The sequence below is a fragment of the Arachis ipaensis genome, chromosome B6 (assembly GCF_059453495.1).
Source record: "Arachis ipaensis isolate K30076 ecotype BB chromosome B6, ASM5945349v1, whole genome shotgun sequence".
NCBI lineage: Eukaryota > Viridiplantae > Streptophyta > Magnoliopsida > Fabales > Fabaceae > Arachis > Arachis ipaensis.
The window spans coordinates 78,813,282-78,829,419 of record NC_142441.1 but is presented as its reverse complement, the minus strand read 5'-3'; the positions used below and the strand labels follow the sequence as shown (position 1 = coordinate 78,829,419).

The window sequence follows — 16,138 nt, the reverse complement described above, 5'->3', positions numbered from 1 at the left end:
TGGTGACTTTACTACACCTAATTCCAATTTACAAGGAAGAAGCATCTCCATTCCTACCATTGGAGCAAACAATTTTGAGCTGAAACCTCAGCTAGTTTCTCTGATGCAGCAGAACTGCAAGTTTCATGGACTTCCATCTGAAGATCCTTTTCAGTTCTTAACTGAATTCTTGCAGATCTGTGATACTGTTAAGACTAATGGAGTAGATCCTGAAGTCTACAGGCTCATGCTTTTCCCTTTTGCTATAAGAGACAGAGCTAGAGTGTGGTTGGACTCTCAACCCAAAGACAGCCTGAACTCTTGGGATAAGCTGGTCACGGCTTTCTTAGCCAAGTTCTTTCCTCCTCAAAAGCTGAGCAAGCTTAGAGTGGATGTTCAGACCTTCAGACAGAAGGAAGGTGAATCCCTCTATGAAGCTTGGGAAAGATACAAGCAGCTGACCAAAAAGTGTCCTTCTGACATGCTTTCAGAATGGACCATCCTGGATATATTCTATGATGGTTTATCTGAGCTATCAAAGATGTCATTGGATACTTCTGCAGGTGGATCCATTCAACTAAAGAAAACGCCTACAGAAGCTCAAGAACTCATTGACATGGTTGCTAATAACCAGTTCATGTACACTTCTGAGAGGAATCCTGTGAGTAATGGGACACCTAAGAAGAAGGAAGTTCTTGAAATTGATACTCTGAATGCCATATTGGCTCAGAATAAAATATTGACTCATCAAGTCAATATGATTTCTCAGAGTCTGAATGGAATGCAAGCTGCATCCAACAGTACTCAAGAGGCATCTTCTGAAGAAGAAGCTTATGATCCTGAGAAACCTGCAATAGCAGAGGTAAATTACTTAGGTGAACCTTATGGAAACACCTATAACTCATCATGGAGAAATCATCTAAATCTCTCATGGAAGGATCAAAAGCCTCAACAAGGCTTTAATAATGGTGGAAGAAACAGGTTTAACAATAGTAAACCCTTTCCATCATCCACTCAGCAACAGATAGAGAACTCTGAACAAAATACTTTTAATTTATCAAATTTAGTCTCTGATCTATCTAAGGCCACTCTGAGTTTCATGAATGAAACAAGGTCCTCCATTAGAAATTTGGAGGCACAGGTGGGCCAGCTGAGTAAAAGGATCACTGAAATCCCTTCTAGTACTCTCCCAAGCAATACAGAAGAGAATCCAAAAGGAGAGTGCAAGGACATTGAATTAATCACCATGGCCAAACCTGTAAGGGAAGGAGAGGACGTGAATCCCAAGGAAGAAGACCTCCTGGGACGTCCAGTGATCAATAAGGAGCTTCCCTCTGAGGAACCAAAGGACTCCGAGGCTCATCTAGAGACCATAGAGATTCCATTGAACCTCCTTATGCCATTCATGAGCTCTGATGAGTATTCCTCTTCTGAAGAAAATGAGGATGTTACTGAAGAGCAAGCTGCCAAGTTCCTTGGTGCAATCATGAAGCTAAATGCCAAATTATTTGGTATTGAGACCTGGGAAGATGAACCTCCCTTGTTCACCAATGAACTAAGTGATCTGGATCAACTGACATTGTCTCAGAAGAAACAGGATCCTGGAAAGTTCATAATACCTTGTACCATAGGCACCATGATCTTTAAGGCTCTGTGTGACCTTGGTTCAGGAATAAACCTCATGCCCCTCTCTGTAATAGAGAAACTGGGAATCTATGGGGTGCAAGTTGCTAAAATCTCATTAGAGATGGCAGACAATTCAAGAAAACATGCTTATGGACAAGTAGAGGACGTGTTAGTAAAGATTGAAGGCCTTTACATCCCTGCTGATTTCATAGTCCTGGATACTGGAAAGGAAGAGGATGAATCCATCATCCTAGGAAGACCTTTCCTAGCCACAGCAAGAGCTGTGATTGATGTGGACAGAGGAGAATTGATCCTTCAATTAAATAAGAACAACCTTGTGTTTACAACTCAAGGATCTCTCTCTGCATCCATGGAGAGGAAGCAGAAAAAGCTTATCTCAAAGCAGAGTCAACCAAAGCCCCCACAGTCAAACTCTAAGTTTGGTGTTGGGAGGCCACAACCAAACTCTATGTTTGGTGTCAAACCCCCATATCCAAACTCTAAGTTTGGTGTTGGGAGGTCTCAACAAAGCTCTGCACATCTGTGAGGCTCCATGAGAGCCCAATGTCAAGCTATTGACATTAAAGAAGCGCTTGTTGGGAGGCAACCCAATGTTTATTGATCTAATTTTATTTTTTCATATTTTCTTAGGTTCATGATCATGTGGAATCACAAAATAAATGAAAAATTTAGAAACAGAATCAAAAACAGCAGAAGAAAAATCACACCCTGGAGGAAGCACCTGCCTGGCGTTCAACGCCAGAACAGAGCATGGTTCTGGCGCTGAACGCCCAAAATGGGCAGTATCTGGGCGCTGAACGCCCAAAATGGGCATCATCTGGGCGCTGAACGCCAGAATTGCACCCTGGAGAGGAGCTGGCGCTGAACGCCCAGAACAAGCATGATTCTGGTGTTCAACGCCAGAAATGGGCAACAAATGGGCGTTGAACTCCCAAAATGGGCACCAACCTGGCGCTGAACGCCCTGAGTTGTGTGCAAGGGCATTTTACATGCCTAATTTGGTGCAAGGTTGTAAATCCTTGAACACCTCAGGACCTGTGGACCCCACAGGATCATCTCAGGATCTGTGGACCCCACAGGATCATCTCAGGATCTGTGGACCCCACAGGATCCCCACCTACCTCCACTCACTCTCTTCTCTCTTCTCAATCATCCTCTATTCCCAATAAACACTCTTCCCTATAAACCTACCCAATTAACTCCACCTACCTTCAAAATTCAAATCAATTTCCCACCCAAACCCACCCATATGGCCGAACCTTAACCCCCCTCCCTTCCCTATATAAAAGCTTCCATTCTTCCTCATTTTCCCACAACACAACCCTCTCTTCTCTTCTTGGCCGAAACAAACCTCCCCCCTCTTCTCCATCTTTTCTTCTTCTTCTTCATCTAATTCTTTATTTTCTTGCTCGAGGGTGAGCAATATTCTAAGTTTGGTGTGGTAAAAGCATAAGCTTTTTGTTTTTCCATTACCATTAATGGCACCTAAGGCCAGAGAAACCTCAAGAAAGAGGAAAGGGAAGATAAATGCTTCCACCTCTGAGCCATGGGAGATGGAAAGATTCATCTCACAAGCCCATCACTAAGAAAAGGATGGAGCAAACAAGAGAGCACATTCATGAATCTCAACAGGCACATGAAGAAGCTCATCATCAAGAAATCCCTGAGATACATCAAGGGATGCACTTGCCTCCACAGAATTTTTGGGAGCAAATCAACACCTCCCTAGGACAATTAAGTTCCAACATGGGACAATTAAGGGTGGAACATCAAGAACACTCCATCATCCTTCATGAATTTAGAGAAGATCAAAAAGCAATGAGGGAGGAGCAACAAAGACAAGGAAGAGACATAGAAGAGCTCAAGGACATCATTGGTTCCTTAAGAAAGAAACGCACCCATCACTAAGGTGGACTCATTCCTTGTTCTTACTTTCTCTGTTTTTCGTTAAGTGCTTATCCATGTTTGTGTCTTCATTACATGATCATTAGTAGTTAGTAACTATGTCTTAAAGTTATGAATGTCCTATGAATCCATCACCTCTCTTAAAAGAAAAATGTTTTAATTCAAAAGAACAAGAAGTACATGAGTTTCGAATTTATCCTTGAACTTAATTTAATTATATTGATGTGGTAACAATGCTTCTTGTTTTCTGAATGTATGCTTGAACAGTGCATATGTCTTTTGAAGTTGTTGTTTAAGAATGTTAAATATGTTGGCTCTTGAAAGAATGATGACAAGGAGACATGTTATTTGATAATCTGAAAAATCATAAAAATGATTCTTGAAGCAAGAAAAAGCAGCAAAGAACAAAGCTTGCAGAAAAAAAAAATAGGCTAAAAAAAATAGAAAGAAAAAGAAAAAGCAAGCAGAAAAAGCTAAAAGCTCTTAAAACCAAGAGACAAGAGCAAAAAGCCAATAACCCTTAAAACCAAAAGGCAAGGGTAAATAAAAAGGATCCCAAGGCTTTGAGCATCAGTGGATAGGAGGGCCTAAAGGAATAAAATCCTGGCCTAAGCGGCTAAACCAAGCTGGCCCTAACCATGTGCTTGTGGCGTGAAGGTGTCAAGTGAAAACTTGAGACTGAGCGGTTAAAGTCAAGGTCCAAAGCAAAAAAAGAGTGTGCTTAAGAACCCTGGACACCTCTAATTGGGGACTTTAGCAAAGCTGAGTCACAATCTGAAAAGGTTCACCCAATTATGTGTCTGTGGCATTTATGTATCCGGTGGTAATACTGGAAAACAAAGTGCTTAGGGCCACGGCCAAGACTCATAAAGAAGCTGTGTTCAAGAATCATCATACTGAACTAGGAGAATCAATAACACTATCTGAACTCTGAGTTCCTATAGATGCCAATCATTCTGAACCTCAATGGATAAAGTAAGATGCCAATACTATTCAAGAGGCAAAAAGCTACAAGTCCCGCTCATCTGATTGGAGCTATGTTTCATTGATAGTTTGGAATTTATAGTATATTCTCTTCTTTTTATCCTATTTCATTTTCAGTTGCTTGGGGACAAGCAACAATTTAAGTTTGGTGTTTTGATGAGTGGATAATTTATACTTTTTGGCATTGTTTTTAGTATGTTTTTAGTAGGATCTAGTTACTTTCAGGGATATTTTCATTAGTTTTTATGTTAAATTCACATTTCTGGACTTTACTATGAGTTTGTGTGTTTTTCTGTGATTTCAGGTATTTTCTGGCTGAAATTGAGGGACTTGAGCAAAAATCAGATTCAGAGGTTGAAGAAGGACTGCTGATGCTGTTGGATTTTGACCTCCCTGCACTCAAAATGGATTTTCTGGAGCTACAGAACTCAATATGGCGCGCTTCCAATTGCGTTGGAAAGTAGACATCCAGGACTTTCCCGCAATATATAATAGTCCATTTTTTGCCTGAGTTTACACGACGTAAACTGGCGTTCAACGCCAGCTCTCTGCCCAATTCTGGCGTCCAGCGCCAGAAACAAGTTGCAAAGTGGAGTTCAACGCCCAAACTGGCACAAAAGCTGGCGTTCAACTCCAAGAATGACCTCTCCACGTGTAGACATCAAGCTCAGCCCAAGCGCACACCAAGTGGACCCCGGAAGTGGATTTATGCATCAATTACTTACTTCTGTAAACCCTAGTGACTAGTTTATTATAAATAGAACTTTTTATCATTGTATTCGTAGTCTTGGTTACTCCAGTTCCCCTCTGGGGCCGAGACCAATGAACTCCATTATCACTTATGTATTTTCAACGGTAGAATTTCTGCACTCCATAGATTAAGGTGTGGAGCTCTGCTGTTCCTCAAAGATTAATGCAAAGTACTACTGTTTTCTATTCAATTCAAATTATTCCGCTTCTAAGATATTCATTCGCACTTCAACCTGAATGTGATGAACGTGACAATCATCATCATTCCCTATGAACGTGTGCCTGACATCCACTTCTGTTCTACCTTAGATTGAATGAGTATCTCTTAGATCTCTTAATCAGAATCTTCGTGGTATTCCGAGTAGGACTCTGGGATTGAATGACTGTGACGAACTTCAAACTCGCACGTGCTGGGCGTAGTGACAGATGCAAAAGGATAGTAAATTCTATTCCAGTATGATCGAGAACCTCCAAGATGATTAGCCATGCAGTGACAGCGCATCGGACCATTTTCACAAAGAGGAATAGGATGCAACCATCCACAAGGGTGATGCCTCCAGACGATTAGCCGTGCTGTGACAGAGCATTTGGACCATTTTCCCGAGAGGATTGAAAGTAGCCATTGGCACCGGTGACATCCTTACAAAAAGCCAGCCATGGAAAGGAGTAAGACTGATTGGATGAAGACAGCAGGAAAGCAGAGGTTCAGAGGAACGAAAGCATCTCTATGCGCTTATCTGAAACTCTCACCAATGATTTACATAAGTATTTCTATCCTTATTTTATTATATTAAATTCGAAAACTCCATAACTATTTTATATCCACCTGACTGAGATTTACAAGGTGACCATAGCTTGCTTCATACCAACAATCTCCGTGGGATCGACCCTTATTTATTACTTGGACGACCCAGTGCACTTGCTGGTTAGTTATGCGAAGTTGTGAAAATATGTTTAGACCATGGTTCTGTGCATCCGTTTTTGGTGCCATCGCCAGGGAATCAATTTCGAACAATAATTCACAACCTGAGTAACAATTTCACATACCAACCATCATAGAAAATTCCTAGGATAGACCATTCTGATAGCATGTCAAGAGGGCACCTCCTGATCAGTTGCTTGTATCTTTCCCAGGGATTCACCTTCTCTTTGTCTGAAGGTTTGAACTTCCACTCTGATTTTGCTCATCCTTTGAGGAGGAAAGAATTTGGCCAAGAAAGCATTGACCAGCTTTTCCCAAGAGTCTAGGCTCTCATTAGGTTGATAATCCAACCATATTTTAGCTCTATCTCTTATAACAAAGTGAAAGAGCATAAGTCTGTAGACCTCAGGATTCACTCCATTGGTCTTAACAGTGTCACAAATTTGCAAGAATTCAACTAGGAACTGATGTGGATCTTCCGGTGGAAGTCCATGGAACTTGCAATTCTGTTGCAAAAGAGAGACTAACTGAGGCTTAAGATCAAAGTTGTTATCTCCAATGGCAGGTACAGAGATTCTTTTGCCATAGAAATCAGAGGTAGGCATGGTGAAGTCACCAAGAACCTTTCTTGCCTATCCTTCATGATTAGGTTTGGCTACCATGTTCTCTGCCTCTTGTTCAAAATTTTCTAAAAGATTTCTTCCGGAGTGTTGTGCATAAATTTATTGTAAGCTTGATGCACCACTATTTGGTGGTGTATTCTATGCTTAATATAGGGGATTTTCTCAACCTTTTCCCACATTTATTCACTAAAATAGCATGGATTCATGATTGTCTCCTAATTTGTGTTTAAGTGTGAAAATATGCTTTTTAGCCCTTTTATGTGTTAATTTTGATTCACCTTTGATTCTATTAGATGCTTTAATGTGTTTGTTAGTGAATTCAGGATAGAAAGGCTAGGAATGGATCAAAGGAGTGAAGAGGAAAAGCATGCAAGTGGAGAACTCATGAAGAAACAAGGATTTGGCATGCTGAGATCGACGTGCACACATGGAATGTGAGGTCGCATGGCGACGCGTACGGGTACATGGCGCGTACACGTGGATAGGGAATTGTCAAGCGACGTGTACGCATGACCCACGCATACGTGTCGATTCTCGCACGTGACTCACTTAAAGGCAAAATGCTGGGGGCAAATTCTGGGCTTCCCAAGCCCAGATCCAACACACGTCTGAGCCTATTTAAGGCAGAAATCAAGAGAAGATGGAGGAGCTTTAATCTTAGTTAGTTTTAGTTTAGTTTTCGAGGGAAAGTTAGTTTCTAGAGAGAGAAGCTCTCTCTTCTCTCTATAATTCGGATTAGGTTTAGGTTTTATTTCTCTTCTCTTAGATCTAGATCTACTTTTTCTCTTGCTTCAATTTTCCTTTTGCTTTATGAATTCTTATGTAGATTTCCATTTACCTTTCAATGCAATTTATGAATTCCATGTCTTTTCATGTTTGATTTGGTTTTCTATTATTGATCTCTTGGCATTGTAGTTAGATCTCTCTTTAATTCTTGTAATTCATGTTGTTTACTCTTATTGCCTTTTATGTGTTTGATGAAATTCCTCTTTTAGCTATGAGTTAGATTTTGTTCCTCTTGGCCTAGGTAGAGTAATTAGTGACTCTTGAGTTATCTAATTCTTTTGTTGATTGATAATTAGAAGTTGCTAATTAACTTGAATGCCACTAAAGCTAGTCTTTCATCATTATTAAGCTAGGACTTGTGGAACCAAGTTAATTCATCCACTTGACTTTCCTTCATAGTTAGAGGTTAACTAAGTGGGAGCAATGGACAATTCTCATCACAATTGAGGAGGATAATGAGGATAGGACTTCTAGTTCTCACACCTTGCCAAGAGCTTTTTTGGTTGTTAGTTTATTTCTTTTGCAATTTATAATTCTTGTTTCTTATTCAATAAACCCCAAAACATACCTCTAGGGAGAACGACCCGAGGTTTGAATACTTCAGTTATATTTTAGGGGTTTTTTACTTGTAACAAACAAATGTTTGTATGAAAGGATTATTGTTGGTTTTGAAACTATACTTGCAACGAGAATTCATTTGTGAAATTCTATACCGTCAAAAATCCATTTATCAAAATGGTGCCGTTGCCGGGGAATTGCAATGGTGTTATGTTATTGGTTATTGTATATATGTGAATATTGTGAATAGCCTGATTTTTGGATTGCTTGTTAGATTTTGCTAGTTTTAGGACTTTTGTTTTGGCTATGAGTTTGGTTCTAACTATGTTGTAGGAAATAGAAGCTTCAATGAGGATGTGTATCAAGGATGGGACAATCAAAGGTGGGAGGAGCCATATGCATATGATCAATCTTCATGGCAACAACCTCCACCAATACACTATAAACAAGAGTGATGGGTTGGAAACGAATTCCAACACCTAAAACTCACCGGCAAGTGTACCAAGTCACATCAAGTAGTAATTACTCACATGAGTGAGGTCGATCCCACAGGGATTGAAGGATTGAGCAATTTTGGTTAGGTGGTTGATTTAGTTAAGCAAACAGTTGATGATTTGATTGAATTGTAACCAACAGAGGCTAAATTGCATAAAACTAAAAGGGGGAGGGAGAATTGACAGTAAATTAAAGAGCAGAAAAAGTAAAAGAGCTGAATCTTAAAGTGCAAGAAATATAAATGACTGATAAACCCATATTTCATGAGTTATTTTGTGCTTAGTTTGAGTGATTTATTCAATCCTTCACCCGCTTATTCATATTAATTGCATGGTTTTACTTTCCCTTCCTTATTATGTGATGTATGTGAAAAACATGTTTCCTAAGCTTTAAAATTAATTATTTTTAATTACCTTTATTTAAATTCGATGCCGTGATTAGTATGTTGAGTAGTTTCAGATTTTCTAAGGCAGAATGACTTAAAGGATGGAAAAGGAAACATACAAAAATGGAAGGAAAGCACAAAACGAAGCTTCTGAAGAAACTGGCATCCACGCGATCACATGGACGAAGCGATCGCGTGCCAAGCGCGAATCAGCAGCGATGCGACCGCATGACTGACGTGACCGCGTGGCAAGGAAATGCTTCAAATGACGCGACCGCGTGACCCACGCAGATGCATGACAGAGGCCACGCACCAGAAATTGCAGAAAATGCTCATAGCGAATTCTGAAGCACTTTTTGGCCCAAATCCAAGTCCAGAAGGCATAGACCAGAGGTTAAAAAGTGAGGGAACGGATCCATTCAGAGAGAGCTCGCCAATTTTCACTTTCCATGATTTAGATTTAGTTTGAGAGAGGTTCTCTCCTCTCTCTCTTAGGATTAGGATTAGGATTTATGATTTCTTTTAGTTTGTAAGAGTGACTCTCGATCTAGGTTTAATATTTACTTTAATGCTTTTATGCGTACTTATAAATGTTGCCAACTTGACTTATGAACCCTTTCCATATTATGATTTGAATTAATAATGATATTTGAGGTATTTCAGTTATTGATTGATTTCTCTTTAATTTGTGTTACCATTGTTTCCAATCTGAAGATATTCTATTCCAGCAATTTACTTTTTCTCTTTTTGGTCTTGGTTAAGAAATCAGTAACTCAACAGTTATCAAACTCAACATAATTGATAATCGTTATCTTGCTAATTGAACTGAACTTCAATAATCCCAACATTTTCTTAGGAAATAAATAGGATTCAAAGGTCAACTAATTAGTCCCTTGACTTTCCTTTACTTTAGTAAAGGTTAACTAAGTGGAATTTAGATTCAACTTTCGTTATTGTTGAGGGAGGTAACCAAGTTGGACTTCCAATTCCTTTTACCTTGCCAGAAGTTTGCTTTACAGTATTTATTTATCTTAATTGCCATTTACTCTACTTGTCATTCAAATCACTTGCTTCTCACCTTCTAAACCCCGATTACAACCTTTATAGCCAATAATAAGAACATACTTCCTTGCAGTTCCTTGAGAAGACGACCCGAGGTTTGAATACTCGGTTAACAATTTTTAAGGGGTTTGTTACTTGTGACACCCAAAACGTTTGTAAGAAAGGTTGATTGCTTGGTTTAGTAACTATACTCACAACGAGAGTTTACCATGACCTCTAAACCATCAATCTTCTGCTCTTTCAAAATGGCGCCGTTGCCGGGGAACTGCTAACGTGTGCCTTATTATTGGTTATTGTAAATATTTTTCTTTTGCTTGTTTCTCTATTTTTGTTCTTCCTTTTCATCTTTATTTGCTACCATGAACTCTCACCCCTCTCGCTTTGAGTTTGATTCTAAATTTATTGAAGGAAATAGAAGTTACAGCGGGAATATGCATCAAGGTCAGACCAATCAAGGATGGATGGACCAAGAAGATCTAATCAACCCTTTAGGCAGCAACACCCTCCAAGATATCCTGGACAAAGACCATTCTACAGTGCATACCCAGCTGAAGGATATGGTGGACAACCTTGTAACTACCAACAAGCCCCACCCCGTGCATATAAACCATCCTTTCAACATAACCTCGAACCACCTTACTCATGAGCTTCTCTTCACCATTCGCCACCATATGATCCTTCCTTACCCCAGTACCAATCCAATCACTCCCAATCACCACCACTTTCCTATGTATCATGCCCAAGTCCGGCAACCCGAGAAGCAGAGGTTCGCCTAAAGGAAACAACAAAGAAATTTCAAACAACCATTCGACAACTGGAGCAAGTAGTTATTCAATGGGTTTCTAGGTGCTCAAATAAACAAGGATCAGCCACAGCCCCGTGTGAACAGTCTAACGAAGAGCATAGCATGAAGGAAATACCAGAAACTCCAGTTGACAAGACAGAGAATGAATTCGTACTAGAACAAGTAGAAGAAGCTGTCATTGTTCAAGAAGAAGAGTTGGTTGAAGATCTAGGAGATGCTGAACCTCCATGGGAATCCAGAATTGAGGAGAACTCCGTCAAGGACGCTACAGTTGATGTTAAGGAGGATATTGTACAATCTCCAAGGCAAGTTATTTATGACGAATCAGACGAAATAACCCAGGACACAAATTCCCTTGATGATGATAGTCACAAGTCTAGCTCTCTTAGTAATGAACTTGCATCCGCAAGTGAATTCTCTGAGATCGAGGAATCTTCCCCAAGTGAATATGAAGATGATGTGGAGGTAGATTTCTCTCAACCTCCAATCTATGACTCAAGTGATGAGGAAGACATAGAAGACTTTGACCAGGACACAGATACAATTATAGAACCTTGCAAGGAAGTGGAGAAATTCACAGAAGAGCACAAGGGAATGGAACTTACAGAACCACCAGAAACACCTACCCCAAGGCCATTGCCACATAATACAAGCTTCAAGTGGGTACAATCCTTAACCTTTAACTTTGGTTATTCACTTGAATATGGTTTGCTTGAAATAGATGGCCAGCTTAGAGCTCTTTGCGGCTTTAAGAGTAAGAAGGAAATGGCTCGTACTCAGAGCTGGTGCACAAGGTTCAATAAGGTTCCACGCTTCACCTCGAAGTACACATATTGGTATCATGCTCAATTGCATGGATCACAGAGAACGTTTGGTCACCATGGTGAGATTCTACTTTCTAAACCGCCCGGATAGAAACATATAGATCAAGATGGAGGCGGATTTAATAGCAAAGCTTGGGATCCTGAAATCTATTCTGACATTCGTCACCCCGGGAGCCTGAAAATTTGTCTGAAGTTGCTCAGAAGCTTTACATGCCTAGTATGGGACCCTGGAGGCTATTGGCATTCCAAGCACTGATGGAGATTTCTGGATGAATTTAAACACAAGCCACCATAACAGGAAGCCCTTTCCAATGTCCAACTTAAGGACTTTAAGTAAAGGTGTTAGGTGGGAGACAATCCACCATGGTATGGTCGTTCCTTTTGCAATTTTAATTTTATTTCATTTTGTTTGTTTTTGAATTTTATTTTTATTTAATTAAACTTGGAATCATGCATAGCATTCACATTAAGCATTGCATCCTGCATTCAGTTAAAAAAAAAAAGGGGGGGGGATGCACGATGCGACCGCATGCCCCATGCGATCGCGTCACATGGCGAACTACACTTCCCACACGACCGCGTCATCCACGCGACCGCGTGACCTGGAGATTGGCGTAAATATCCAACGTCCAGAAAGTTAGGCTGGAATCGTGTGGCCCTTGTGCGTTTTGCACAATTTGGCCCACGCGATCGCATGTCCCATGCGATCGCGTCCCTTGCACAGTACCAATCCCACGCAACCGCGTGAGCGACGCGATCGCGTCGCATGGATTGCACATCACCCTAGAAGGGGACAGAGAGTTGTGCTGAAACGGTGCTGGAGTCGTGCGTTTAGCACAATTTCCAGCGACGCGATCGCGTGACCCACGCGATCGCGTCAACCCCTCTTCCATCCCTTTCATAAGATCGCGCGCCCCACGCGATCGCGTCACTCCCATTTTCACCCCAACCACGCGACCGCGTGCCCCACGTGGCCGCGTGGATTCGAAAATACAACCCCCCGGCCACGCGAACCCTATCAGTCGCGCAGCCCCCCAACCCTCTTCTCCCTCCCTTCTTCTTCTTCTCCCAACCACCACCCAGCACCACCCAGCAACCACCGCGCCTCCACCCAGACGCTGCCGCCATCCAGACGCCGCCGTTGTACCACCCCCTCCCCTTCTTTCTTCTTCTTTCTTCCTCTCTTCTCCCCTCTCCGCCACTGCCCTCTGCGACCACCACCCACCACCCACCACCGCCGGCCATCCAACCGCGCCCCTCCGCCACCCACACGCAACCCCCCTCCCTTCCTCTATCAATTACCCTAAACCCTATCCCCATTACCCCCTTCTCCACTGCCCCCTCAGCAGCCACCGTGCCGCCGTACCCCGCCACCGCGCTGGACGCCGCCGCAGCCACCATCCAGCCGCTTTCTTACCCCGTTCTACTCCTCACGCCTACCAGGTTCCGCAACACGCAATCCTTTTTTTTCGTTCGTAGTTTTTCTTATTTTTCCCATTTATGTTCGTGTTTAGGATAGCTAGACATGCATGCTGTAGTGGATTTTTAGGTTGTTAGGTAGCTTAGGCTGTGGTTAGTGGATTTAGGTCTATTTACTTGCACTGTTCATGCTTCTGTTTTATCATAACTGCAATTCTGCTGTTCCTGTGACCTTGTTCATATGCTGTGATTTCCTGCATTTGCTACTTGTTACTCTGAATTTTCATGTTTCTATTAATTATAGGAAACTGCAGCAAGTTTTTTTTAATTCATATGAACTGCCTTGTTTGCTGTTTATTTTCTGGGACAATCCAACTTTAGCCGGAATGCTGCCCAAATTTCTTTTAATTGTTTTCATTAATGTTTTGGTTTGGCAATCTGAACTCTGTTCTCCTCTGCTTTACCTAAACCATTTCATGAATGATATGGTAGACTTTCTTATCCTTTTTGATTTCCTGGTTTATAAACTGCATCTGTGATATTCTGATTCCAATTCTTGCTTTGTTTCTATCTGTTTGAATCAACATCACCCTGTTTTCCTTGTTTGGTTATGAGTCACTATAGTCCCCACCTGTGAATCCTTGTTACATGAAATATTTTCTTTATGCCACTTACTTTAACCAACACTTTACTGCTTTACTAATTTTAATTTATTAACCCCTCTTTCAACTTCTAACCATACTAATTTTTTTTTACAATCTCTTTTCTAATTTTTCACTGTCCTCTAACTTTATAACCATGGCATACTGAAAATTTTTTTATTTAACTTGAATTCTGATACATTTTAGTTTGTAAATTCTTCCTTTCCAAATTTCAAACTGCTAAACAATCCTTCATGCACAATTACTTGACTCATTTACCTCATTCTAATTCTCTTTGCCGCTTTGAGTTTTCTTTGTTTAAATTGCCTATTTGCTTCTCTATTTTTATCCATATCCTGGTTTACCATTTTTCAGGATGTCTGCCTCACAAAGGAAAGAAAAAGGCAAGGCTACTGGCAAGCGTAAGAGAGAAGATTCCTCCCAGTCCATCATTGCACTCATGCATGATTCCTCATGGCGGGAGAAGAACTTTACACAGCAGGAAAAAGCTGACCAGCTGCTCCCTGCAAATGATTCAATAAAATTTGCAAACCGGTACTGTGAGTTGAAGTATCCGGCATTTGCAAACTCCAGGAATCTATACCTAGAGAGAACTCTGAAGATTCCAGAAGCACTCCAGCAGTACACCACTGAGCAAATCAAGCAAAGAGGTTGGTTCTTTCTGGAGAGAACATTGACAGAGGTCAATGCATCTTGGGTCCGGAAATTCTACTACAACTACTACATCACCACCCTAGATGCAGTGACCCTGAGAGGAAAACAAATTCTAGTCACTGAGGAGGCCTTAGAGGACATTCTCCAGCTCCCAGCTGGTGCACGAAATTGTGATCTCCAGGCTCGAACAAATCCTGGTAATGGCTCCAAAGCTTGGTGCTCTGATCTTAATTCATACTTGTCAGAACTTCGATACAACTAACCAGCAAGTGCACTGGGTCGTCCAAGTAATACCTTACGTGAGTAAGGGTCGAATCCCACGGAGATTGTTGGTATGAAGCAAGCTATGGTCACCTTGCAAATCTCAGTCAGGTGGATTTAAACATGATACTTTATTAGATTAAAATAAACAATGAAAGGGATAGAGATACTTATGTAGATTCATTGGCAGGAATTTCAGATAAGCGAATGGAGATGCTTTTCGTTCCTCTGAACCTCTGCTTCCCTGCTATCTTCATCCAATCAGTCTTACTCCTTTCCATGGCTGGCTGTATGCAAGGGCATCACCGTTGTCAGTGGCTACATCCCCTCCTCTCAGTGAATCATATGCTCACGCACCCTGTCACGGCACGGCTATTCATCTGTCGGTTCCCGATCATGCTGGAATAGGATTCACCCTCCTTTTGCGTCTGTCACTAACGCCCAGCACTCGCGAGTTTGAAGCTCGTCACAGTCATTCAATCATTGAATCCTACTCAGAATACCACAGACAAGGTTTAGACCTTCCGGATTCTCTTGAATGCCGCCATCATTCTAGCTTACGCCACGAAGATTCTGGTTAGGAGATCTAAGAGATACTCATTCTAGCTTAATTCATGTAGAACAGAAGTGTTTGTCAGGCACGCGTTCATAAGGGGAAAGGATGATGAGCGTCACACATAATCATCACCTTCATCACGTTCTTGGGTGCGAATGGATATCTTAGAAGAGAAATAAGAAGAATTGAATAGAAAACAGTAGTACTTTGCATTAATCTTTGAGGAACAGCAGAGCTCCACACCTTAATCTATAGAGTGTAGAAACTCTACCATATGAAAATACATAAGTGAAGGTCCAGGCATGGCCGAGATGGCCAGCCCCCTTGATCTAAGAACAATGTGTTCAAAGATGATCCTAAGATCCTAAGACGATCAAAAGATGCCTAATACAATAGTAAGAGGTCCTATTTATAATAAACTAGTCACTAGGGTTTACATGAGTAAGTAATTGATGCATAAATCCACTTCCTGGGCCCACTTGGTGTGTGTTTGGGCTGAGCCTGAGTGTTGCACGTGCAGAGGCCATTTGTGGAGTTGAACGCCAGTTTCTGTGCCAGTTTGGGCGTTCAACTCTGGTTTTGGATCCTTTTCTGGCGCTGGACGCCAGATTTGGGCAGAAGGCTGGCGTTGAATGCCAGTTTACGTCGTCAATTCTTGGCCAAAGTATGGACTATTATATATTGCTGGAAAGCCCTGGATGTCTACTTTCCAACGCAGGGAGGTCAGAATCCAACAGCATCAGCAGTCCTTTTTCAACCTCTGAATCTGATTTCTGCTCAAGTCCCTCAATTTCAGCCAGAAAATACCTGAAATCTCAGAAAAACACACAAACTCATAGTAAAGTCCAGAAATGTGAATTT

The 16,138-nt window shown here is 41.4% G+C and overlaps 1 non-coding gene across 1 annotated transcript; it reads right to left on the bottom strand.

The window, feature by feature from the left end:
• Positions 1–358: 358 nt before the first annotated feature.
• On the bottom strand, positions 359–466 carry LOC148561461 (small nucleolar RNA R71). The gene has a single exon (XR_015888211.1). It is a non-coding gene; the product is annotated as a small nucleolar RNA R71 (small nucleolar RNA).
• Between the last annotated feature and the right edge of the window lie 15,672 nt (positions 467–16,138).